Source organism: Tenrec ecaudatus, chromosome 13 (genome assembly GCF_050624435.1).
Source record: "Tenrec ecaudatus isolate mTenEca1 chromosome 13, mTenEca1.hap1, whole genome shotgun sequence".
Taxonomy (NCBI): Eukaryota; Metazoa; Chordata; class Mammalia; order Afrosoricida; family Tenrecidae; genus Tenrec; species Tenrec ecaudatus.
In genome coordinates this window covers 40,568,059-40,592,033 of record NC_134542.1, presented here as the reverse complement: position 1 = coordinate 40,592,033, position 23,975 = coordinate 40,568,059, and positions in this window count along the sequence as shown.

The window sequence follows — 23,975 nt, the reverse complement described above, 5'->3', positions numbered from 1 at the left end:
GAGGAGCTGATACCAAGGGTTCAAGTAGAAAGCAAATGTTTTGAGAATGATGATAGCAACAAATGTACAAATGTGCTTGACACAATGAATATATCTAAGGATTGTGGTAAGAGTTGTACGAGCCCCCAATAAAACGATGAGAGAGAAAGAGAGAGAGAGAGAGAGAGAGAGGAGTGTTGCATTGGGTCAGTCTGTTGCACGTGACCTTGTTAAAGTGTTGAAAGGCAAAGATGTTACTTGGCCGGACGCAAGCTAGGGTATTTTCAAGTGCTTCCTACGAATGTGAACACTGAACATTGACTAAGGACAATCTAAGAAAACAATGGTACATTTGAATTACGGTGCTGGTGAAGACTATTGAAAGTGCCACAGACTGCCAAGAGAACCAACAAGTCTGCCTTAGACGAAGGACAGCCAGACTGCTCCTTACAGTCTCCTGTTCTCAGGAGAGGCTTGGTAAAGTAGAGGGGCAGCCAAAAACCAGGGAAGCCTGGACCAGATAGATTGCAATAATGGGCACAGATTGACACCGGCAGTAATGGGGTCACTCTGAGTCAGCACCAGCTCAATGACACCTAATGAGAATGACGGCGGGACAGCTCTTCCTTGCATAAGGACCACCAGACAGTTTCTTGGAAGCAGAGTTCTGAGAAAGCATGGACGGGGGAGGGTAACACGACAGAGGGAAGGAGAGAGAAGGCCCGCCCGCATTCAGCTCTACTTTCTCAATAAGGCTGTGTGCCATTTGAAAGCAATGGCAAATAGACTAAAACGCCGAGGAGGGTTTTCGACACTTTCGGTGAAACCAGAGAGGAAAACTGGAGTGTTTGCTAAGTTTTTGTTCATCTTCTGAGGCGCTCCACTTAAGTGTGTCAGGAAAACTGACACGGACGAATCTTCCCGTTGTCGTTAGGACCATTGAGCTGCTTCCACCCGTAGCAAGCCTGTGCCCAGCACAACTAACCCTGCCCAGTCCTGTGCCAGCCTCATCGTTGTTGCTATGTTTGAGCCCGCAGACCGAAATAGAATTCAAAATGAAACTTAATTCCATATTCAATTAGTTTGCCTGCCAGAAGCGAAATTAGATCCTCTTTGGAGATAGGTCACATCACTTAAACAACATTGAAATTGTTAATAGAACATATCCTGTACTCAGAAAATACTAACAGCATACGAAGATGTAAGTGTGTTAGTGCCAGTCACGGTGGCGTTAGTTCCAACCGCTAGCAATGACATTAAAGAAATGAAATCACTCCCGGTCCTGTGCCATTGTTACCTTCACAATCATTGCTAGGTTTGCGCCTCTATGCCAATCCGTCTCAATGAATGTCCTCCTCCTCTTCTTTACTGACCAGCACTTTACCAGCAAAATGCCCTGTCCTAGGATTGGGTTCCTTCTGATAAACTGTCCAAAGCACTTCTGGAACACCACAATTTACTGCCATCAAGTCAATTCCAACTCATGGCGGCCTTGTGACAGACTAGAACTGCCCCGAGGGGTTCCTGAGGTTGTAACTTTTTCTCTCTTCATGGTTTCGAACTGCTGATATTGAGGTTAGCAACCCAGTACATACCCCACTGGATCATTGGGGCTCCTTAGCAGTCCCATAGACACTTTGAATAGTAGATCAGAGAAGCAGAAGAAAGAGCAATGTACTTGAAGATTTTTTTTTAATGAGACAAACTCATAGTTTCTCGATGACATAAACGTAATATTAACTTAACTAAAATTATTTAAAATACAGAAGCTAAATTATACAGATGGACACCTCCTAAAAAGAAACATTTATCATCTCAAAAGACTTTGACCAGAGAGTAAAAAGAGAAGCCACAGACTGGGTGGGGTGATGGTGGAAATGAGAATGTCTTATCAGAAGAAGCTATCTCTGAAATGTGCAGAAATTTTCAGTATCTCTACAACAAAGACAAAAAATATCCAATTTTAAAAATAGGCAGAGGGTCTGAAAGGACACTTTACCAAAGAAGATGTTCATGCACCCCACATTCAAGCACATAAAGAAATGCTCCTGATCATTAGCCTGTGTTGTCGTTATTGTTAGGTGCTGCCTAATTGTTTCATAGTGATCAACAGAACGAACCACTGCTCAAACTTATGTTTGAGTTCATCAATGCAGCCACTGTATCAATGTGGCTTATAGGAAGCCTTCCTCCTTTTTGCTGCCCTGCTACTCTAACATACATGATGTCTTTCTCCAGAGACTGCTCTCTTAACATGTCCAAAGTCAATGAGAAGAACTCTTGTCATCTGGCCTCTAAGGAGCATTCGGGTTGTACTTCTTCCAAGAAAGATTTGTTGGTCCTCCTGGAAGTACAGAGTACTTTCAACATTCTTCTCCAGCACCATGATTCAAACACATTGATTCTTCTTCTGTCTTCCTCATTCATTGTTCAACATTCACATGCAGATGAGGCATGGGCACTCTAGCATTAGGCTTCATTACAAAATAATAATAAAAATACCATATGATCCAGCAATTCCAGTCTTGGATATGTATCCTAGAGAAATAAGAGCCATGACATGCACAGGTAGACGTAAACTGACGATCATCACAGCATCATTGACAATAGCAAAGGGATTGAAGCAACATAAATACCTACTGATCTATGAATGGCTAAACTAAAGATGGTACATCCATTCATGCCATGGTAGACTTTTCACCATTAAAGAATAATGATAAAACTCTAAAGCACAATGCTATCTAGAAAACATTATGCTGAATTAAATAGTCACAAAAGGATAAATATTGTATGATATCATTCCTGGGAGGATAATTTTTGGCTAGAGGGTAGATTCATATTGTCCTGAGTGAAGGAAAAGGTAACATACAATCAGGGGGAGTGAGCACGATGCGCTCGATGGGAAAGGAAGGTGCCAGGAGGAGCCAGGTGTTAAAGAGAACAAAAGTAAATGCTATCACATACACAAGTCTGCAATAACAGGTACAGCAATGATCGATGAATGGATACATAGATAGATGCTCAAGTTAAACAGGGTCGAATACAAATGGTATTAAACCCACAAATATATACAGATTTGAAATAATATTTCTACATATGTATTTTTAGTTGTTGCAAATATACCTACAAATAATAGTATAGAGCATATAAGGGTCCAAGATACGAAAACATTATAGCCAGAAAAAAAATCTTGAGGTAATGAGTCTTTGGATCCTAGTCTTGAGAGACACCACAGTCAACTGGAAGAGCATAGTCCTCAGAGACAATGTCTACATTACACTTTGGATAGTCATGCCTAGGATTTTGAAAACTCATGAGTTGACAGTCATCATAGGTGCAACGACTGACCTTTCCTTATGCAGAGCAAAGGAGAGTGATGAAAGTCAACGATGGAAGGAAGCAATGAGTCCGAAGGACTATTGGGTTGCACAAACCTTGGCCTCTCTTGCCCTGAGACTAGAACAACTAGACAATGCCAGTGTACCATGGCTGGCCTCTTAAAGGGATCTCAGCAGGGGGTCCTATATAGAGTGAAAAAATGTGGAACAAAACTCAAAATTATAAAAATGAGCAGACTTACTGGTCTGCTAGGGACTGGTGGAATCCTTTAGACACCCATTAGATCTAGAACCGAACGCCCATCTGTGGGTCCACTTTGAATCAACTGTTCATTTGATATCGTTGTGATTAAGAAAAATGCCAGGAAGATACTCACTCCTTGTACCATTCAAGCACAAGAGATCGAACCAACGGCATTTGCCCAGGAATAAAATTCAGAAGACAGAAAAGGACAAGACAGAAGATCAAATGACTACGGGAAACACAAGGAGGAAGTGGAAAGAGTGCTGCTAGATTGCGCGGCCCACCATCAATGTCACAAAACAAAAATGTGTACATATTATTGAATGAAAAAGCAATTAGCTCCATAAAACTTCACCCAAATCACAATGTTAAGATTTAGACTGATGCATAGGGAAAAATAATGTATGCTAACTTTGGAAACTAGCACAAGACACATAGATTGTATCCTTTGAAAGTATAGCGTGTAATGGGAGTTTAAGGAATAAAAAGTAAAGAGGATGAAGAAACAGCATGTGGAGAGATAATAAAGATAAAACAGATCAAGCCACAAATTGAACAATCTTATGAACCCTAAGCTGGATAAAGGCAAACCAAGCTCAGTGTTATCAAGCGGACTCATCGTGACCCCACGAAACAGCATCAAACTGCATCCTAGGTTCCCAAGGCCATCCAGGTGTATGCTAGCAAAAATAAACCCTGTGTCCCCGGAAGTGGGTTTGAACTACCATCCAACTAGTAAGAAATCCATGGTTTAGGCCAATGACGCAGCAGGGATCCTTCTCAAGCAGGATGAAACGGAAACCAAAGTCATTGTCAGGGAGCCATTCTGACTCGCCGCAGCCTTATAGCAGATCACCCCTCCGGGTCTCTGCAGCTGTCGATCTTTACAGAAGCAGAAGCCTCATCTTTCCCTGGTTGAGTGACTGGTAGTTTCAAACTGCTGACCTTGTGATTAGCAGCACAGCTCGCACCACACTCTGCTTCCAAGTCTCCTTCAATCAGACACAGATGAAAAGGTAGAATGAACAATCAGACCAAAATGCCTGATTTAATGCACCTACAGCCATGGGTTAAGTTTCTGTTTGTTTGCATGTTTGCTCTCTGATGTCCCATTTTCAGAAGTAGGAGAAACCAGAGTGAGTACTGAGTATGGATAGAAGTCATCTGGTTCTTGCTCTAGAACTCAGTGTTACCAGACACTGTTCAGACAGGGGGAGATGACTCCAGCTTTCTGACAGAGAGAGAAAGAGAAAGAGAGAGAGAGAGAGAGAGAGAGAGAGAGAGAGAGAGAGAGAGAGAGAGAGAGAGAGAGAGAGAGAGAGAGAGAGAGAACAAACAAGGGGAATCTCCAAAACTGGGAGTGGGGAGGCAGGGAAGAGCAGGGAGATTGAACTCAGGGAGCAACATAGGCAGATGCTTCCATATTCAGGAGTTCTGGAGCTCACTGTTGAGTTTTCCATACAAAGATCTTATCCTAAACAAAATATGGAAGACTTCAAGACTAGAAGCTTGGTATATATTTAAATGGTAGACTTAGTGTTGATTAGCACACAGTCAATAACACTATGAAGCCTGAGCATCAAGCTGAAGCTTGGAATAAAACCCATCGAAAAATGATCATAACCTGGAGCCTAAATCAGTTGTTTATTACCTGTTTCAACAAAAATATCAATATTTTCCAGAGGTATAGAAAGACCTAGGTCCCTATAACATGATGTTTTACAATGTCTCGAGTAAACTCCACCATGACTCCAAATATGAAGAACTATGAAAATCTTAGCTTACATAGGTGAATCAATCAGCAATTGCTAATGTCAAGATTTTTTTTAAAAAGTGCTAGCCTTATCAGCTAAAGATTTTAAAGCAGCTATTCTCAAACTATTCGAAGATATTTTCAGAGATAAGGGCTAACATTACTGTAAATAACAAAAAGTAGAAAGCCCTAACAAAGACAAAAAAGACCAAATGTCAATGTTAGAGCCAGAAAGTATGAAGGGTTTTCAAATAAAATTCCCTTATCTTAGTTCTATTTTTCTATGAATTAAAAGATACATAGCTAATTGTGTGAGGTTTTATAGAGTAGATCAGTGTCCTATTCAATAACTCGTATAAATTGGTTTCATATTCCTCGAAGTCTCACGAGGTCTTCCTGAACCTCCTGTTCCCACCTCTCCTTCTTCCCTAACACTGCTGAACTTGGCCTTTTGGTCATTGCTGCCCTTCAATCTCAAGTGTTATTCAGAGATGTTTGTACCTCACAGTGTCAGTGCTTCCTTGATACACTTGTCTGTGGTTTGACTGAAAATTGAGCTACAGGGATGACTTTATTTCCAGACCCAACTCACCTTTTTGAAGCCCCTACTATTAATAAATATGATATCAAACAAGCAAACTTCTCACCGAATGATCACAAGAGCAGAATGGAGATGCTAGAAAAAGGAGTCAATGAATTTGAAAATGGGTAGAACTTTTAAAACAGATTCATAAACTCCAGCATCTGATTCCATGAAATCTTAGGAGGGAAGAGAAAAAGAATCGAAAGCACAGGGAACAATTTCCAGGATGAACCATATCTTGAAAAAAAAAGGATAAAATTAAATAAGTATAAACACTGAAATCATACCAAATGAATTATACTACTTAATTGTATTTAAATTACATGTCATAACAGAGAGATAATGGGTAATGCACTCAATACTTTTGTAACACACTACAAAATCATGCATGGGCTCAAGAGAAAATTTCAAGGTTTATTAGAAATTTGTTTACCTGAACTGAAATGAAAATACAACACCAAAATACCAATTTACCTAATGCCAATAAAACAGTGCCCCCTCTCTCTTTACTCATTGGGATTATACTGCATCAAGAGCAATAAAAACATGGAAACAATAATTAAATACTTAAATACTCTTCAGAGAAGAGAATGCAGGAATTTTACAGAGACAATTGTGCCATTAAAGTTTGAAGACCCTGTTTCATTTTAATATGATGCAGACAAAAAAGGAAGAAAGACATATATTACAATTCCACTAAAGCATTTGACATGACATTTATCAAAACTTGAATGAATTAAGATGAATTTTTGGTTGATCAGTCAACTTAATAAAAATAAAACTTCATCTTTTTAGAAAAAAATAAAAACATGACAGTGGCAGATAAAGAAAAGTTCTACAAACCTCTGTTGACTTTGGCACTGAGCTCTACTTGTGTTTTGTTTCACATTCAGTTTGGAATGTATTCTTGCTTGATAAGATTATGTAAATTCCATCAACAGAGTATTAAAAATAATAAGATATAGAAAGGTTGTTATATATTGCATATAAGATTGAAGTAGATTGATTGTATTTTCTCTACTGGAAGTCAAAATTATTATAAATTATTAGAATACATACATGTATGTGTGTGAATACACACACACACATCAGCTTCCAAAAGTTCATGGAAATTTTCATTATATTTGAATTCCAGTTTTGTATGAGCTTTTTGAAGAACCCCCCACACTATCTCAAGTGCTGTTACAAAGGACTTCTCGAAAATGCTGAAAAACAAAAATGTTGTTTTGAGGGCAGAGGTGAACCTGACTCATGCCATGGTATTTTCAATTGTTCTGTATGCATGCAAAAGCTGGAAAAATGAAAAGGGAAAATTTGAAATAATGGAAATATTTGAATTATTCCATTGGTAAAGAATATTTCCTGTACATCATAGACTTCCATAGGAATAAATAAAGCTCTCCTGGAGGAAGGAGGGCCAGAATGAAATAATGATGAACTCAGATTAAAAATGAGAATGGTAGAAAATGAAATGAAATTAGAAATGAGACTGGTGAGACTTCATTTTTCTTACTTTGAACATATCAGGACATACTACTTAAGAAGATTAGCAAAAAGAGTTCATCAGTGACATAAGTAAAGAAAACTTTAAAGAGAGCTACTTGACCAACTGACTAGAATGGATTCATGTTTGTTTACATTCCAAAGAAAAGTGACTCAACAGATTACCCAAGTTATAGAACAATATCATTGATAGCACTTGCAAGCAAAATTTTGCTGAAGATCATCCAGTAACAGTTGTAGGAGAACATTCATTAACAGGGAGCTGCCAGAGGTTCAGGTCAGATTTAGAAGAGGGTGTGGCCTAAGGGTCATCATTGACTTAAAGCAGAGAATGCCAGAATGATGTCCACTTGTGTTTTATTGACTATGCCGAGACATTAGACTGCATGGATCAAAACACTCTATAGAGAGCCTTGAGAAGAATCTGAATTCTGTAACACTTCATTGTGCTCATGCAGAACCTGCACATGGATCAAGAGGCAGTTGCATGAACAGAACAAGGGCAGTTGCATGAACAGAACAAGGGCATACTGCATATTGTAAAATCTGGAAAGATGTGTGTCAGGGATTTATGCTCTCACCATACTCATCCAATCCCTATGCTGAGCAGATGATCAGAAAAGCTGGATCATACAAAGAATAATGTGGCATCAGAATTGGAAAAAGGCTTATTAACAACTTTCAATATGCAGATGACACAACCTGCTTGTTGAAAGTGAGGCGACTCGAAGAGCTTGCTGATGAAGGTCAAGGATTGTGGCCTTCAATATGGATTACAACCCAATCGACAGAAACCCAAAATCATCACTACTGGACCAACAGGAAACATCATGATAAACAGAAAATATTGAAGTTGTCGAGGATGTCATCTTGCTAGGACCTACAATCAATGCTCATGGAAATCAAAGGATGCATTGCTTTGGGTTAATGTGTTGCACAGACATCTTTAAAGTGTTGAAGGCAATTACTTTGAGGACTAAGGTGTGCTTGACCCTAGTCATGCTGTTTCCAATAGCCTTATTTGCACGTGGACATCGAGAAAGAAAGACCTAAGAATTGTTTCATATGAATTTTGGTGCTGGCAAAGAATATTGAGAGTACCATGGACTTCCAAAAGAAAAAATAATCTGTGTTGCAAGAAGTACAGCCAGAATGCTCCATAGAGACAAGGATGATGAGACTCCTCACACACTTTGCACGTGTCAAGAGAGACCATTCCCTCAAAAAGGAGATCGTGCTTGGTAAGGTGGAGGGGCAGCCAAAGAAGAATAGGGCCCTTGACAAGATGAATTGACATTGGGTCTGCATCGATTAATTCAAACAGAGGAACAGTGAGGGTGGGATAGGACCGGCAGTGTTTCATTCCGTTGCACAGAGGGCCGCCAGGAGTATGAATACGAGCCTACTCCACAGCACCCAACAGCAGCACCAAGAGAGGAAGGGATGGACTGACACCATTCCTGAAATCATGGTGTCGAACATCACAGCGATGGCGAGCATTGCGCAAGCGGAGTAAGGTTTTGTTCTGCTGTACATAGGGGATTTGTATACATAGGGGGGGTTTTATACATAGGGGGGTTTTGAGTTGAAGCCTACTTAAGGGCACCTAACAACAGACGGCACATGAACCTAGTGATCTATCTAGAAACTACCATGCACTATTGAGGCAATAAAATAAAACATTAGCAAGACAGATAAATCTCTCATCTAATTTCTCTAATCTCAATTATTTTTAAGGTGGGAAAAAAATCTCACTTAGTAAAGGGCTCAAGTAGAAAGAAAATATTTTTAAAATGATGATGGCAACATATGTACAAATGTGCTTGACACAATGGATGGATTGATTGTGATAAGAGCTGTAAGAGCCCCCCCAAAGGATTATGGAATATATGTATATATTCCAATTCATCATCAATATATATATGACATTATTAAAACACTTTAGTAGCAAAGAATTTTAAAAATATATCATAATCCAAGATTATAAGTATTCAAAGAAATCTAGATATCGATGTAGATTTTAACATTAATTTTAGAATTTATATGAACAAGCTAGCCATGAAATCTAAAAATACTACTAGAAAAAAGATTAAATCACTAATGAGGTGCCTCAAAAAGTTCATGGAAAAATTCCATTATCTTTTAATTCTATTTTCCATGAACTTTTTAAAGCTCCTTTGTATCTTATCAGATATAAAGACTTATAAATAAGAATGTAGTAATTAATAAAATATGATATTTGCAAAGGGATAGAGAAGTGTAATAGACTACCCTAAAATTGACCTACACACTCTTACATGTGGGAATTTGCTATAAGGCAGAGATGGCACCGACTATTGGTGAGAAATGATGAACTATTTACTAAACGGTTCTATGACAATTAGCTATCAATATAAGGAAACTATAATTGGATCCTGGGGCCCCACCACATACAAAAATAGGTTTTAGGGGGATTGAACTGACCTAAATGTGAACAGAAAAATTTAAAATTTGAAAAGAACATTCAATATTTGTATTAACAAGAGATTCTATTAGATAACACCTCAACTACTCAAACCATAAAGTAGAGAATACATTTTACTCCATTGAAATATTTGTTAATTATACCTCTAAAACTTTAAAAAGTAAAAAAAAAAGAAAGGAAGCAAGAAAAAGTCAATAAATGATCACAAGTTATGAATTTTCACAAGAGGAAATAATGACCTGTAAAAATATTGTGATCTCATTACAATCAGGGAAATATCAATAATCTCAAAGTAATAGACTCTTTTCCAGAGATCAGATTTTTTCCATATGAAATTGCATGACAGTGTCACATATTGAGTTGTAAAGGCTTATATTCTAATTGTAGGAATTGAAAAGTGGAATAACTTATGTCTTTAGTTATTTAGTGTTGCTATACCAAAAGCACAAGCAGATAATTTTAACCAAAATAAATGTAAGTTCTCAGTTTAGAAGTCTCAAAATCAGAATTCAGGGCACTAGATCTAAGGGAAGCTTTCTCCTCTCTGTTCACTTGGGCGGGGGCGGGGAGAGGCGGGGTGGGTCCGGTCACTTTTCAGCGTCTGTTTCTTGGACTCTCGGATAGCTTATGTGTTGTCGCATTTATCATTCCCTATTTCAGCTTGCTTATTTGTTTGGCTGTTTGCTCCATCAGCTCCCTCTCTATTTCAAAAGATATTGAAGACACACACAGTACACACTCACTCATTCGCAGAACAAAATGTCAACTCAAACTGATTTTATAAAAACTGATACAGGGCTTAGGATTTGCAACATGCATAATTGGGGGATAAGATCCAATCCATAACTACTTCAGAGGGTTTTTAGCAATGACTTGTATGCGAACATGCATATATCATAGGCCAAGCAACTCCACTCTTTAGAATTTAAGCCTCTGGGAAATCTCTTCTATGCAACAAGAAGAAAGCAGAATAAAGGATGGAGCAAGAGGAAGGGTCAGTAGTTAAAAATCTCAGATGGCTGTTGTTGCGAGGTGCCATTGCGTGGTTTCAGACCACAGTCACCTGGCTGTCCTGTGTCAGTCTCACCACTGTTCTGACGGGGCTCATTGTCACAGATGTGCCTTCAATCCATTTCCTTATGCAAACGCTTTCTCTTTACCAAGCATGCTGTCCTTCTCCAGGAACTAGCTCTTCTGACAACATGCCTAAGTCTGTGAGGTGAGGTCTCATCATCCTTGACTCTAAGGGGCACTCGGTCGTCCCTGGCGCGGGAAGGGTGGTGTCAGAACTGACACAGACACTTGCAGGATGACGGGATGCCTGGCCTCCATAGAGTGCTTGTTGAGTTGAATTCTCCTTCCCTCTTGTGAAGTCAGAAGAGGTCAGCTGTGGCCCCAGCCCTGGCAAGGTGGCACTGTGGGCTGTGCATCGGGCTGCTAGTTCATAAGCACCAGCTGCTCCTCAGTGCACATAGACTCACACGCTCGGAAACCATGGCGAGCACTTCTGCTCTATCTTTCACCACTTTGCTTTGCGTCAGAATGGACTTGATGTCAGTGGATTTTTATTTTGTTTTGATTTGGTTTGGTTTCAAAGAGCCCTGTTTTCTCAGAGACGCTGAGCGAGGACTGAGCAATCAGTGCGGTGACAGGCTCTCGGGGGGATGCTGTCGTGGGCTAGAATATGAGAGTGACACAGCCTGCACCCATGTACCCACGCCAGAAATCTGGAAACGCTCTTCTCTTCCACTGGCCTTCAAATTTCTCTGAACCAATATGTTTCTCTTTTCATCCCCTCTCCATTTTGGCATTTACTTTTACCCCTGACCAAAACAGAGCATTTGTAATTCAGTCGTGTTTTGACTATTTCTAATGCTCAATATTTGCTGCATAGCTTCCTGGTCTCACTGCCTCTTGTTTGCTGCCATCTGACCCCTTCTTTACAAGGAGTTGAGCGTCAGAACTTTAAAAAACGCAATCGTGTTTTCCCCATGCTGAAAATTTTTCCATGCCGGCTTATTCATTGTTGGGCAAAGAATTGTCCTTGGCAAAAAGCAAGCAGCCATCATGACTGGCCAGCAAATAAAAAGGCAGCTACCTTTATCTGACTCCTGCCACATTTTCCTCAGACATCCTTTCTAGGACTTCCTCCTTAGAAATTTGGCATCTCCAAGTTTTGTAGAAAGCATCGATTCCTGCAGGTCAAAGCCATGCTGGTATAATACTGGCATGCTATGTTAGCACAAGTGTGGTGTTGGAGTCTGATACATCTAAACTACTTCTTCGGCTCTGCCACAGACTGTCTGTGATAAGCCTGGTTCCAAATACTTGATGTTCTTGCATCTTGGTTTCCTTATTTCTAAAACTCTACTGCCATCAATTTGATTCCAACTCATAGCATTCCTATTTAGGCCTACTGAGCTGATAAACCATTATGATCTAAAGACAACCTCATCTTTCTTCTGAAGAGTGGCTGTTGGGTTTGAACCCCCAACCTTGTGGTTAGCAGAATAATACTTACCTGACTGCCACCCATGGGTTTCTTTTATCTATAAAAAAATGAGCAAATAAATCAGGGTGAAGTATAGCACTGATGAAACATACGATTTTCCTCTAGTTCTTTAATACTTCCTTTCCCCCCACTATCATGACCCCAACTCTACCTTACAAATCCGTCTGTACCAGAGGATGTACACTGGCACAGATAAGAGCTGGCAATGCAGGGAATTCAGATAAACCAGACAGATAAACCACTCAGGACCAATAATGATAGTAACAATATCAGGAGGGAAAGGGTAAGTTAGGGGAAGAAAGGGGGAACCAATCACAAAGATCTACATGTCACCCCCCCCAGGGGGACAGACAATGAAAAAGTGGGTGAAGGGAGCTATCAGTCAGTGTACAACATGAAAAAATAATTATAATTTATAAATTATCAAGGGTTCCTGAGGGACAGAGGGTGGGGAAGGGAGAGGAAAAAATGAGCTGATACCAAGGGCTCAAGTAGAAAGAAAATGGTTTGAGAATGATGAGGGCATCAAATGTACCAATGTGCTGACGCAGTGTACTGTGATAAGAGCTGTAAGATCCCCCACTAAACTGATTTTTAAAAATTGGCACACATCAAATGAATTCTAGTTACTGTCTGTAGAGCAAGAGCCCTGGTGGTGTATGGCTACGTGTTGGGCTATGATCCTCCTGGCCAGCAGGGCGAAACCAACAGCTCTTCGGGAGAAAGTCTGGGTTCTCTACTGCTGTGAGCAGTTTCAGTCTTGGGCACACAGTGCCAGAGGGCGCTGAGTCAGCAGGGACGCGATGGAAGCCAGGTTGCTCATTGTTGTTCTTTCCCGGTCTGGAGCAAGTGTCACGTGTCCGGTTTTCGTTCCCATCCTTATTTACTAGGCTTGTGACCTGGGTGATTACTGGCATGGTTTTGATTTGCATTATTTTTTTAAATCTGAGGTACATCACGTAATCTTATCAATACTCTATTTTGGTATTGAGCACGACTTGGCATCTGGTTGTTTGAACCATATCTCCTTCATTATGGTACTGTAATTGCTCAGAAAATGACCTTTCATGCATTATGTGACATTTTGATGGAAAGGTAATTCCAAATTCGGGCATCCACTGAGGAAGTCAAGGGAACAGGTCTTTTTACTTCTCCTCCTGTGATATTGGACATTAAATAAGGAAGACAATGGACATATCAATGCATTTGAATTGTGGTGCTGGCAAAGACTTTTGAAAGTACCCTGGACTGCTAAAAGGACAAACTTATCTGTATTGGAGGAGGTAAGTTCAGAACATTTCTTAGAAGAAAGGATGGCAAGACTTTGTCTCACATACTTTGGACATATTATCTGACAGCGGTTCTCAAGCTGTGGGTTTTGACCCCTTTGGGGTCAAACAACCCTTTCACAGGAGTCACCTAAGACCATCAGAAAACATAAATATTTCACAATATATAATTACATATTGTTTTGTGATTAATCAGGATACTTTTATTATGTTTAATTACATTCATTTTAAAACAATGAAAAGACATCCTGTATATCAGATATTTACATTACAATTCATAACAGTAACAAAATTACAGTTGTGAAGTAGCAACAAATAATTTTATGGTTGAAGGGTCACCACCACATGAGGAACTGTATTTAAGGGTGGCAGCATGAGGAAGGTTGTGAACTACTGTGTTATCAGGAGAGACCAGTCCCTGGAGAATGACATCATGTTTAGTAAAGTGGAGGGGCAGAGAAGACGAGGAAGACCCTAGACAAGATAGATTGGCTCTCTGGCTCCATTAATGAGCTCATCCATGGGAACAATTGTGAGCATGGTGCAAGACCATGCAATGCTGTGGTCTGTTGGGCACAGGTTCGCTATGGACGGAGCCACCTCAATGGCACCTGTCAGCAACAACCACATCATCCAGTGATACACCAGGGCAGGTGGATCACCTAAACTCGGACACTCGATGGCCTCTTTTGGATTTGAACTCTTGTAAGAGGGTGGGGAGCACTGGGGAACCCTTAGGCCTTCATCCTAGCAGGGTGATTTCACCTCTAGCTTGGGTGCTGTGCCGCTGACTTTGACATCCAAGTTCTTAAAAATCACTAGCTGGTCTTCCAGGGCAACCACGATCACCTTTTCCTGATTACACACGGGCACTGGTATTTTATCCTTGTCTTTGATTTAGTATCTTTTTTTTTCTCATTCAAGTTAAAAGCAAGACCTAAACTCTTTTGTAATTAGAGGTCAGGTCATCATTGAAAGAGATTACATGTGAGCCCTCATGAATATACCAGTGTTTTCAGCTTTAGAATTGTGTGCACAATTTGTAGGCAGTACGTGACCTCAATTCTCTCTCTCTCAAGCTCATGTTGATTAAAAATTGTTTTTTTTAGACCAGATTTTCATTGCAAATGAAGACGGAAGCATCACAACTATATTTATCACTAGCAGTCCTTACTTGCCAGCGATGATCAATTAGTAAAAACAGATTTTAGGGATTAAAACAATAGCATACAGTATTTACCCTCCAAACCACACTTCTCATTAAAAATCTTTCCAATTGGCCTATAAAGGGTGATGTTGTCTTTTCTCTATGTGGGAAGAGAAGGCTTTCAGTTTTGCACCATATTTGTGTCTCTCTTCGTAATTACCCATGAGTAAACTGTTGCGCTTCCTGCTCATGCCTTTGGGTAGTATTCAACAACGCAAAGGAGAGACAGATCATTCCACGCTGGATCTACTTATCTAATAATTGGCTATCAACTCTTGCAATTCCACTTAGGTGATGGTGACCGCTATAGACATCATCTTATAATTTTACCATGGGCTTGGACATTTTTTTCTATTATTATGCTATCTTGTATGTTAATTACAGTTATAGTTTCTGCAGTAAAAGCATCTATTGGCACTTACAAAAGAAAGAGAGGTGATTCTAATTTTAATTACAAAAATATCACTGCTTTTAGGAGTGCTTCCTGAAACTGAAGGCATCTGTCTCCAGTCGGAGCCATTAGGAAGGATCTGGTGGTATAGCGGGTTAAGTACTGGCCTCCAGGAGAAGATTAAGGCGAAAGATGATGCTCTGCTCTTATGAGGATTGGTAGTCTCAGGAACTCTCAGAAGCAATTTTACTCTATCCTGTAGGGTCGTTGTGAGTCAGAGTAGACGTGATGGCAGCAGGGGAGTTTTTGGTTAATATGTCCCAAACTTTATATTGGGTGCTAAGAATTTAACCAATCGTCAGGCAACGGTGTGTGGTCGGTGGCATCTCCCTTTGCTTATGGTAAGTGAAGAAGACAATTCCTTGAGGAGGCTTTGTGTGTTCCTCTCTTCAGGACACATGGGCATGGATATATTCTGAACTGTCGTGTGGTTCCTGGGATCAGATCAGATCTCAGGTGTGTCCACACCCTTCCCCCTCTGTGTGTCTCTGCAACACGTTTCACGCTGCTGACATTGACCAGAAATTCAAAGTGACAGAACCGGAGGTACTGCAGTCTGGATCTCTTGACTTGTGTAAACTGGTGAGAATGGTGGAATGCACAAGGCCTCTGGTTAACCACTTCTCTATCTTCTATTATGGACTCCTTGGCTCAGCCATTCAGGAATAGGATACGTATTAGACAGCTGACATCTGGTCTGAATGTCTATTAGGACCAGATGCTTTCCTCTGGATACTGTCATCTTAAAATAGATGAAGGGAAATCCAAACCAAATGGGGATTTGGGGGAACTTTCAAGGGTCACTAATGAAGTAATTTTGATATTTTCCCTTTGCAAAATATATGGCATACTGTATGTAGAAACAGGAAAGGGCCTTAGCAACAATCTCATGGCAGAATTAACGTGGACGGATAGTTGTCATTATCACATCCACCATCCTCACAACTGTCAAATGGGAGATAGAAGCTGTTGGTTACCAGGGGTACAAATAGGTGCATCTTGATGGGATTTTAATGTGAAAGATTACTTTCTGTGGAATAGCCTTATCTTCTAAACAGCATCCAGGATCTTTGGGTATGGTTTTATTATTTGCACCCCCACCCCCACCCAAACAAAACAAAACCCTACTTGCTGGGAATATCTGAAGTGCTTCGGAAACTGGTTCTGTTCCTCTCCAAGAAGTTTTTCTTAATTTATTTTTGTGAGATCCTCATGGCCAAATGATAACGGGCTGAGTCTGTTGCACAATGGTAAGTACTAACTAGTATTCTTAAGACTAGGAAATTAACCCAGGGGATTAAGTTCAGTTAATTTTGTTTGGAAATTACAACTTGAACATAAGGTATTTAACTTTGAGAATGGGATGTGCATAAATTATTAATTAACGGAATAGACTTCACCTCAATATTTATGACTGATGATCCACATTCTTATGAAGTTATATCAATGCAGAGTTACTAGTTAAAATAGTGAATATGAATATGATAGTGTATGAATGGCCTGGGGGTAGCATCTGACCTACTTTGATTTTACAATGAGAAAGAATTATCAAACTCAACATCAGCTTAAGACTGATTCCCATGAAACAGGGGCCAGACATACCTCTATTCGCCAACTGTCTACCAAATCTGATCACAGCCATCCATCCTGTAGCATTCTCTGCTTCTCTTATGGATTTGATCATGCACTGCATGGGTCACACAAGACTCACAGACAGTATTCACAGTCATAGGATTTACCAGGAAAGTTAACTGGTTACAATTCAGGATCAGAAATGCTCAGGATACAACTCTTAGATAAGGAAAGTCTCTTCTCAGCTATGTCTACACACAGGTCTGTCTCTGGTCCCTATCCTTTCAGCCACGTGGGGCTCCTTGGCTTCTGCACTCAACGGGCAGTGGCACAAAGCTCTTTTAACACTGCCAATACATGGCTAAAGGGTGCTCTGCTCCCCTGTAAGCCTCACCTCTAGCTCTCTGGGTTTGCCAACCTACAGTAACTTCCCCCAAAAGTGCCTGGAGGCACCCCTTTCCACAAGCAAGCTGCTTATTCCTTGAAGACACCAGGGGCTGTCCTAAGGGAATTTTCTTAGGAAACCAACGCCATCCACACTGATCATGTCCCATCAGATTTCTGTGTGTCCCCCAAACACAAGGAACATTTCAAAGAGCATAACTTGACTCCTTTCTGGACACCCAAACTACTGCTTGGACTTGAAGGGAGGGCACCTGTGGGGGATGGGGGAGTAGCATCTTGACCAGTTATCAAGTTATTAAATTTAAAGTGGATGTGGAACTGAATACCATCCCTTGTCTGTGGCTTTCTACTGATGGTCAGGGCATCTTTAAACAAAGCCCTGATCTTCTCTCACCAGACTTCTGCTTGCTCCCCAAACACAGAGAACATTTAAAAGAGCACAACTTGAATCCCAGGATGCCCAGACTGCTGCTTGGATTTGGAGGAAGTGGATGAAAGAAGCATGTTGGCCAGTTGATATCAACAAACTAAAAGTAGATATGGAATTGAATACCTTCCATTGTACTATGTGGAATGAAATTTCTTGGAATAAAATTGCCTGGAATAAAACCAGGCATGTATTATTGGGAACCCCAGAAACAATGCTTTTTACTCCCATATTTCATCAATAGAGAAAAATATGAAACTAAAGTATCTGGATAGGTTTTTAGAAAGTTAAGTGAGATCTCCAGAAAGCTAAGGAGGCAATGGAACAGGAGAGCTGAGCCATAGACACTGCTGATAGAACTGGAAGTCAGGTTCAAACCAGAATCAACCTCTCCAACCACCGTTGGTGCATCTAAAAAAGCCATACATATTTTATTTGGATCAAGAGAGAACAAGTTATGGTCATCACAACGAAGGCATAAAGGAAACTGCTTTTCCTAGTGCATGGTTCTCTATCTGCAAGACCATATATGCTTCTTATCTGCAAGTCAGAAAAACCCAAAACAAAACAAAAAACCCAGCAGCTATGTTGACAGTGATAATAGGTCAGGTATGATAGTTAAGACCTTGAAGAATCATGCAGTAATGTTTGGTTTATGTTGATCAAAATCTTCCAGGAATTTTAGAAGGCAGGTCATAAAAAAATCATCTCTCCCATTGTTTTTCTTGGGGGTACAAATCTTCAATCAATTAAATTGCTCATAAAATACTTGTTTCAAAATCTTCACACAACACAGAAACAAAACAGGTTACAATGCATATTAGCAGAGTGCATTGCAGTTAGAAATGCTGTTGTTGAAGAGGCTAGTTTCTGAATGTATGGGGCCTTTTTACACACACACACACACACACACACACATTTCTACTGAATCAGACAATATGTTCTATATCATTCTGTGTGGCATGCTAAGAATGATCCATTTCCCTGTGTTAAGCCTTGCTCAGGAGCCTAGCCCAGGGGCCCTGGTAGGTAGCACAGCGGTTAAAACGCCGGGCCACCAGCTGAAAGTGTGGTTATTGAGAGTTGGAACTGAACCAGCTGCTTCATGGGAGAAGGATGAGGCATTCTGCTTCTGTAAAGATTTATAATCTCAAAACCTATGGGGCAGTTTCACTCTGTCCTATAGAATCATGAAGAATTGGGATCATTTTGGTGGCAGTGAGTTTGGTGTTTAGGTTTGGTTGTTTCTGTCTCTGCTACACAGAGCACATTCTCACACGTGCCGTCGTTTTATTGTTTAAATAAAGTCTGTCCTAGAAATCTTACTACACATAAAATATGAGTCAGATTTCATTTTGAGAAACACTGGAAGTAGAAGTGAAATGGAAAACATTCAGGTTATTTTTATGAAATAAAAAATAGTGTACTTTTGCTTAAAATATGATTTCTGAAAGTAAATGTATAGCTTTAGTTTATTATTAGTTTTCAGTCGGTTACAGGCTGCGTTATGTTCCTGTAGTACTGAGAGTGAGAATTACGCAATGTGCAACGATCACAGCATCAAACGATGGATCAGTAAACCAGAGCCAGCAAGGTCATGTTGGGACTATATAGAAATGCAATCCTTAGCTTTACCCTTGCGTCATGCGAAACAACAAGCACAAATCCTACTTCAATTGCACGTGAGGGACAGCATTTGGTGAACTCTGCCGCAGTTGCAGCTCCAAGAATGGGGGAGTTACTACCAAAACAGGTGTCACTCATCCAATGGGTGGCATGTGCCTTGAGTTGGACGAAAATTAAGTTTGCCATCTGTAGCGATTTGGAGATAGCATTGAAATACTTTGAGGGGCTTTCTGATTCATGTGAACTGTCACTGCCTTTCCCAACTGTCCATCCTGTGTATTTACAAAGAGTTGGCGCACTCAACGGCTCTGGGAGCAGGCTCTTGAGTTACACGGTTCGACTCCAGTGTCAGCTCGCCCAGGCTGTGTGAACCGAGTTATGCTTAACCTTCCTCAACCTCAGTTTCCTCACCTTCCTCATGAAATGAAGAGCGAGGTCTGTCACAACTGTTTTTTAAATAATCTACTGAGATAATTTTGTAACATATTTAGCTCTAATAGGAAATGTTCAATAAACATTTGTTAGCATTTCCTTAAACTTCCTGATTAAATGAAAATGTTATTGCATAAAATGCGAATATATATGAAGATGGGACAATCAGCCCTTCACTCATAATAACCATTTTCTGAAAAGTGAAAGCAACCGAAAGTGGTACATTTCCTCCCCCAAGTCCTATAACAAACAGACTGGGGGAGAAAGGGCATGGGATGTGAGTCAGAGGGGTCTTACTGAGAAGGAAGAGGGCAGAATCAATGGACTCTCCTGTGAAAATTCCAGCTGGATATTTGTCTACTTGCACCTAACTCCAGGAAGTGTTGGAAAGGAATCTGTAATCCTGGCAATACCATCTCCTGCGTTTGCTGTCTCCCCGTTACATTTCCTAGTTTCCAGCCCACGTTTCAATGTTAATCGCAGACAGCCGGCTTCATTAAAAACAATTTTTTAAAATGACAATAATATTGATATCATAGTGCATGTCCCAATTTGACCAGAACATTTTGCCATATTTTTAGAACACACGGTTAATAGGAAACTAGTATGAAAGCAGTGTGAGCACCAATTCAAGCTGCAGTATTAATCATCCTGAGAAAATACTTCCATCTAGCTATAAATGTCAATTTACAAGCTTACAGAAGTGGTTCTCAGTTAAATAAGCCACGTCCCCTTGGGAGATATTTGACAATATTTGGAGACATTTTTGGTTACCACAAAGTAGGTAGTGACCCGGGATTCTGACAGACATCGGACTTGCACAAGACAGGCGTCCATAACAAAGAATCACGTGGCCAAAGGGGAGACATCCTGGCTTAGATTTTCTAGAGGAATGCTATTTTGTTGGGGGGTTTTCAGCATTACAGAACAAGCCTCTCTAATTCTGAGGAGGATAGTGACTTCCTGCCTATCATTCAGGGTAAGATACTGGAATAAAAAATGCTCCAGGAACTCGATAAATATCCTGTTCCTACAGAAGGTTCCAAAACACCCTCACCAACCTGTAGAATGCACGATAGGAGAGCTGCCACTCTCTCCATAAATATTCATCACTATGGCAACCTTCCCACATCCATGCACTCCCATAACCTTAAATGGCAAGCACATATTTCATCAGGATGGTGAGAAAAAGCAAATCAAGTGCTCTATTGGCATCCTTTGGGATGTCGGATGAAAGATTCTAAACCCGTGTTTGTCAACAACCCTGGCTGCGCATTCAAGATCACCTGAGGAAATTAAAAAGGCCTCATACTCAAGTTCTCTTCCCAAAGCTATGAGATGAGAAATTCTGACAGCTGGGCCCAGATAGCAATAATTTCTAAAAACCTTAAAAATATGTATTAAGATATAATAAACATTATCAAAAATTGTTTCAGTCCTTCTATTGAATTAAGAACAAACAAACAATAGCAATACACAATCCAGTCATTGACCCGAAATAACGTATAGCACCTCACCCTGCCTCCACCTTCATCGCCCCAGAGAAGTGCAAAACAGCAATAAGTCAAGTGCTCCAGGGTGAAGGACTCATCTAGGTATTGTGCTGTTAACATCAAGGTGAGCATTGTGTAGTACCCAGGAGTGTTTAATGAATTGTTTGAAAGTTGACAAACACTTGGGAAGAATTGGCTGTTTCTTCAGGTTCTAATGCCCCTTTACATTCGAAAAGTAAACAAAGTGGGATAATCCCTTGCTATGCTTTGAGAGGACTTCAGGTTTGATGAGGGTGAAGTTCAAAGACACATAATGCAACTAGAAAAGAAATTTGAATTCATCCCTAAAATTTTTCTCCGAGAAGGGAAATGGTGTAAACAAACCATCTGTGTTGTGATGTGAAGCACATTCCCCTGTGGTGGCCCTTGTGGGGGGCCTTTCTTATCTGAAAAAAAGGAGAGGAACTTGCTGGGGGATGGAAAGGCAGCAGGCATCCTCATCCACTTGTTTTCTAAATAAGCACAAAATCATATTCCTGCAAGGAGATGAGCTATTCAAAAGTCAGGCAAGGGTGAATTAATATAAATCTAAGAATTAAGTAAAGTACAGTTTTGGCAAAGCAGAGCTTTGGTGCTGCTCTACATAAACACAAAAATGAACTGTTAAATTTAGACACGAACAGATTCCAATGCAGTTTGTCCTTTTTCTATCTATAGTCTGAATCCTTCTGATCATGCACTGTACATTTGAAGGACGCATGTGGTGTGGCAAATGTCCCCCAGGAACAGATCCAACTCAGAAGTTCAATTTGTTTCAAGCTCTTGAAAACGTCCCAGAGGTGCAAAGAGGATCGAGCTCCCCAAATTCTTGTCGTCGTCTTTCACAACCTTAAATGATATAAGAGAGTGGGGAGGGGGGGGGAGATGAAACCAGAGCCATCACTGATTTATTGTATAGAAAGCAAACATTTCACCTAGACTTTCCATGAGAGAACCCCATTCCACGTCTTAGACGCCTAATCGTCCCCCCTCGGTTTACTTTTTCCGTTTCTGAGGTTCGTGGTGTCTCTGGGTTTGGAGTGAGACTGACTTGGTTTTGTATATCGGCTCCAGCTTCTATTAGCCACAGATTTCAGGAAGCTGATCAATTTCTAGGATCCCCTGTCTGTCCTCAGGAAATTGAGAATAACGTCTGCATCCCTAATTGTGAAGATGCCTATGGCAGTGAAATTGGGTCACACCCGTACCATACCATGGAAGATTTTTGCTATTGGCAAGAAAAAATGGAATCTTGGTACATGCAAAACATGGAAAATCTTAGAAGTTTTACGCTAAGTGAAAGATGCCACTCTCAACGGGTCATATGTTATGATTTCACTTACATTCCACCCTGCAAGAAGTAAAGAACATAAAGCACAGTTGGCCTGGACTGGGGTAATGAAGTGGACCTGTGCAATTGAGAGAAGGTGAAAAATAGTCTCTATGTTGATTGCGGTGCTGGTTGCCCAACTATCTGTGTTGGTCAACTCAGAGCAGCATACTTACATGGGACTACTGCCGAATTCCATGACCTGCTGATACGCTTTAAAGAATAGTGCATTAAAAGGTTAGAGAGATGTAATGGAGATGGACTGGCCCAGAATGATGGCCTTGATACATACTTGGGTGAGCTCTTTTCCCTCCTTAGTCTTACACCCAAATATTTTAAAGAGACTGCTTTTTAATTCAATTCTTTGTTTCATCATTTTCCCTTTGTAAACAGATTTCTGCTCTTTCACAAAACCCCGGTGATCAATTTCTTGTCAAGGTCAGCGTTTTCTTTAATCTCTTGATGCTCTGCATGTGTGTGCGTGTGTACATGTGTGTATGTGTGTGCGTGTGCATGCATGTGTTTGTGCATGCATATGTGTGTGTGCATGCATGTGTGTGCATGCATGTGTTTCTACATGTGTATGTGTGTGCAGGTGTATGTGTGTGCATGTGTGTGTGTGCGTGTGTATGTGTGTGTGCATGCACACGCAGCATGCTTTCTTTCTGATACCCTTTGCTCGCTAGATTGTAAGCACTTGATTCCTGGAGTCACCTCACTGAATTCTTTTGTAGTTTCTGTCCTTCAATATAGTTGTTTTCAAAATTGTGTGCCCAGTCTCAGACTTTCTTTCTCTTTCTGCTCAGGCCTGCTCACCTACAATTTCAATTATGAATGAATTTCAAATACTCTGCTTCTAGAAATCTGCTCATAGTTCAAAGTCAAATCCGTATTCCCAGTTGCCTGCATGTTAGCTCTGGTGCGAACCTTAATAATGAAATCTTTTCCCGACTGAAAAAAGCAAACAAAACAAAGAACCTCTTAGAACCATTAATTGTTTATAAGCTGTTCCGCACTGATTTTACCTGCCACTCTCCGCGCGTGGAAACATCGCGCGTCTGAGTGCTCCTCTGCGGCTGTGCGCTTTGATTCTCTATGGGAGACCATCTTTATCATGAAGGTGGAGGTTACAATGGCGCTGGAGTTCTTGTCACGCACCTTTCCCAATTCCCTGTCTTTTGCGTTTGTTTTTACTTTGTTTTTTTTCCAAATGAAATTCAGAATTATTCTGTGAATTCCCCATGAAGAATTTATGTTTGCAATTCCAGGACTGATATAAATTCATTTGAGGAATTTTTTTTCTTTTATGTCCCTTAGTAAAATTGTGT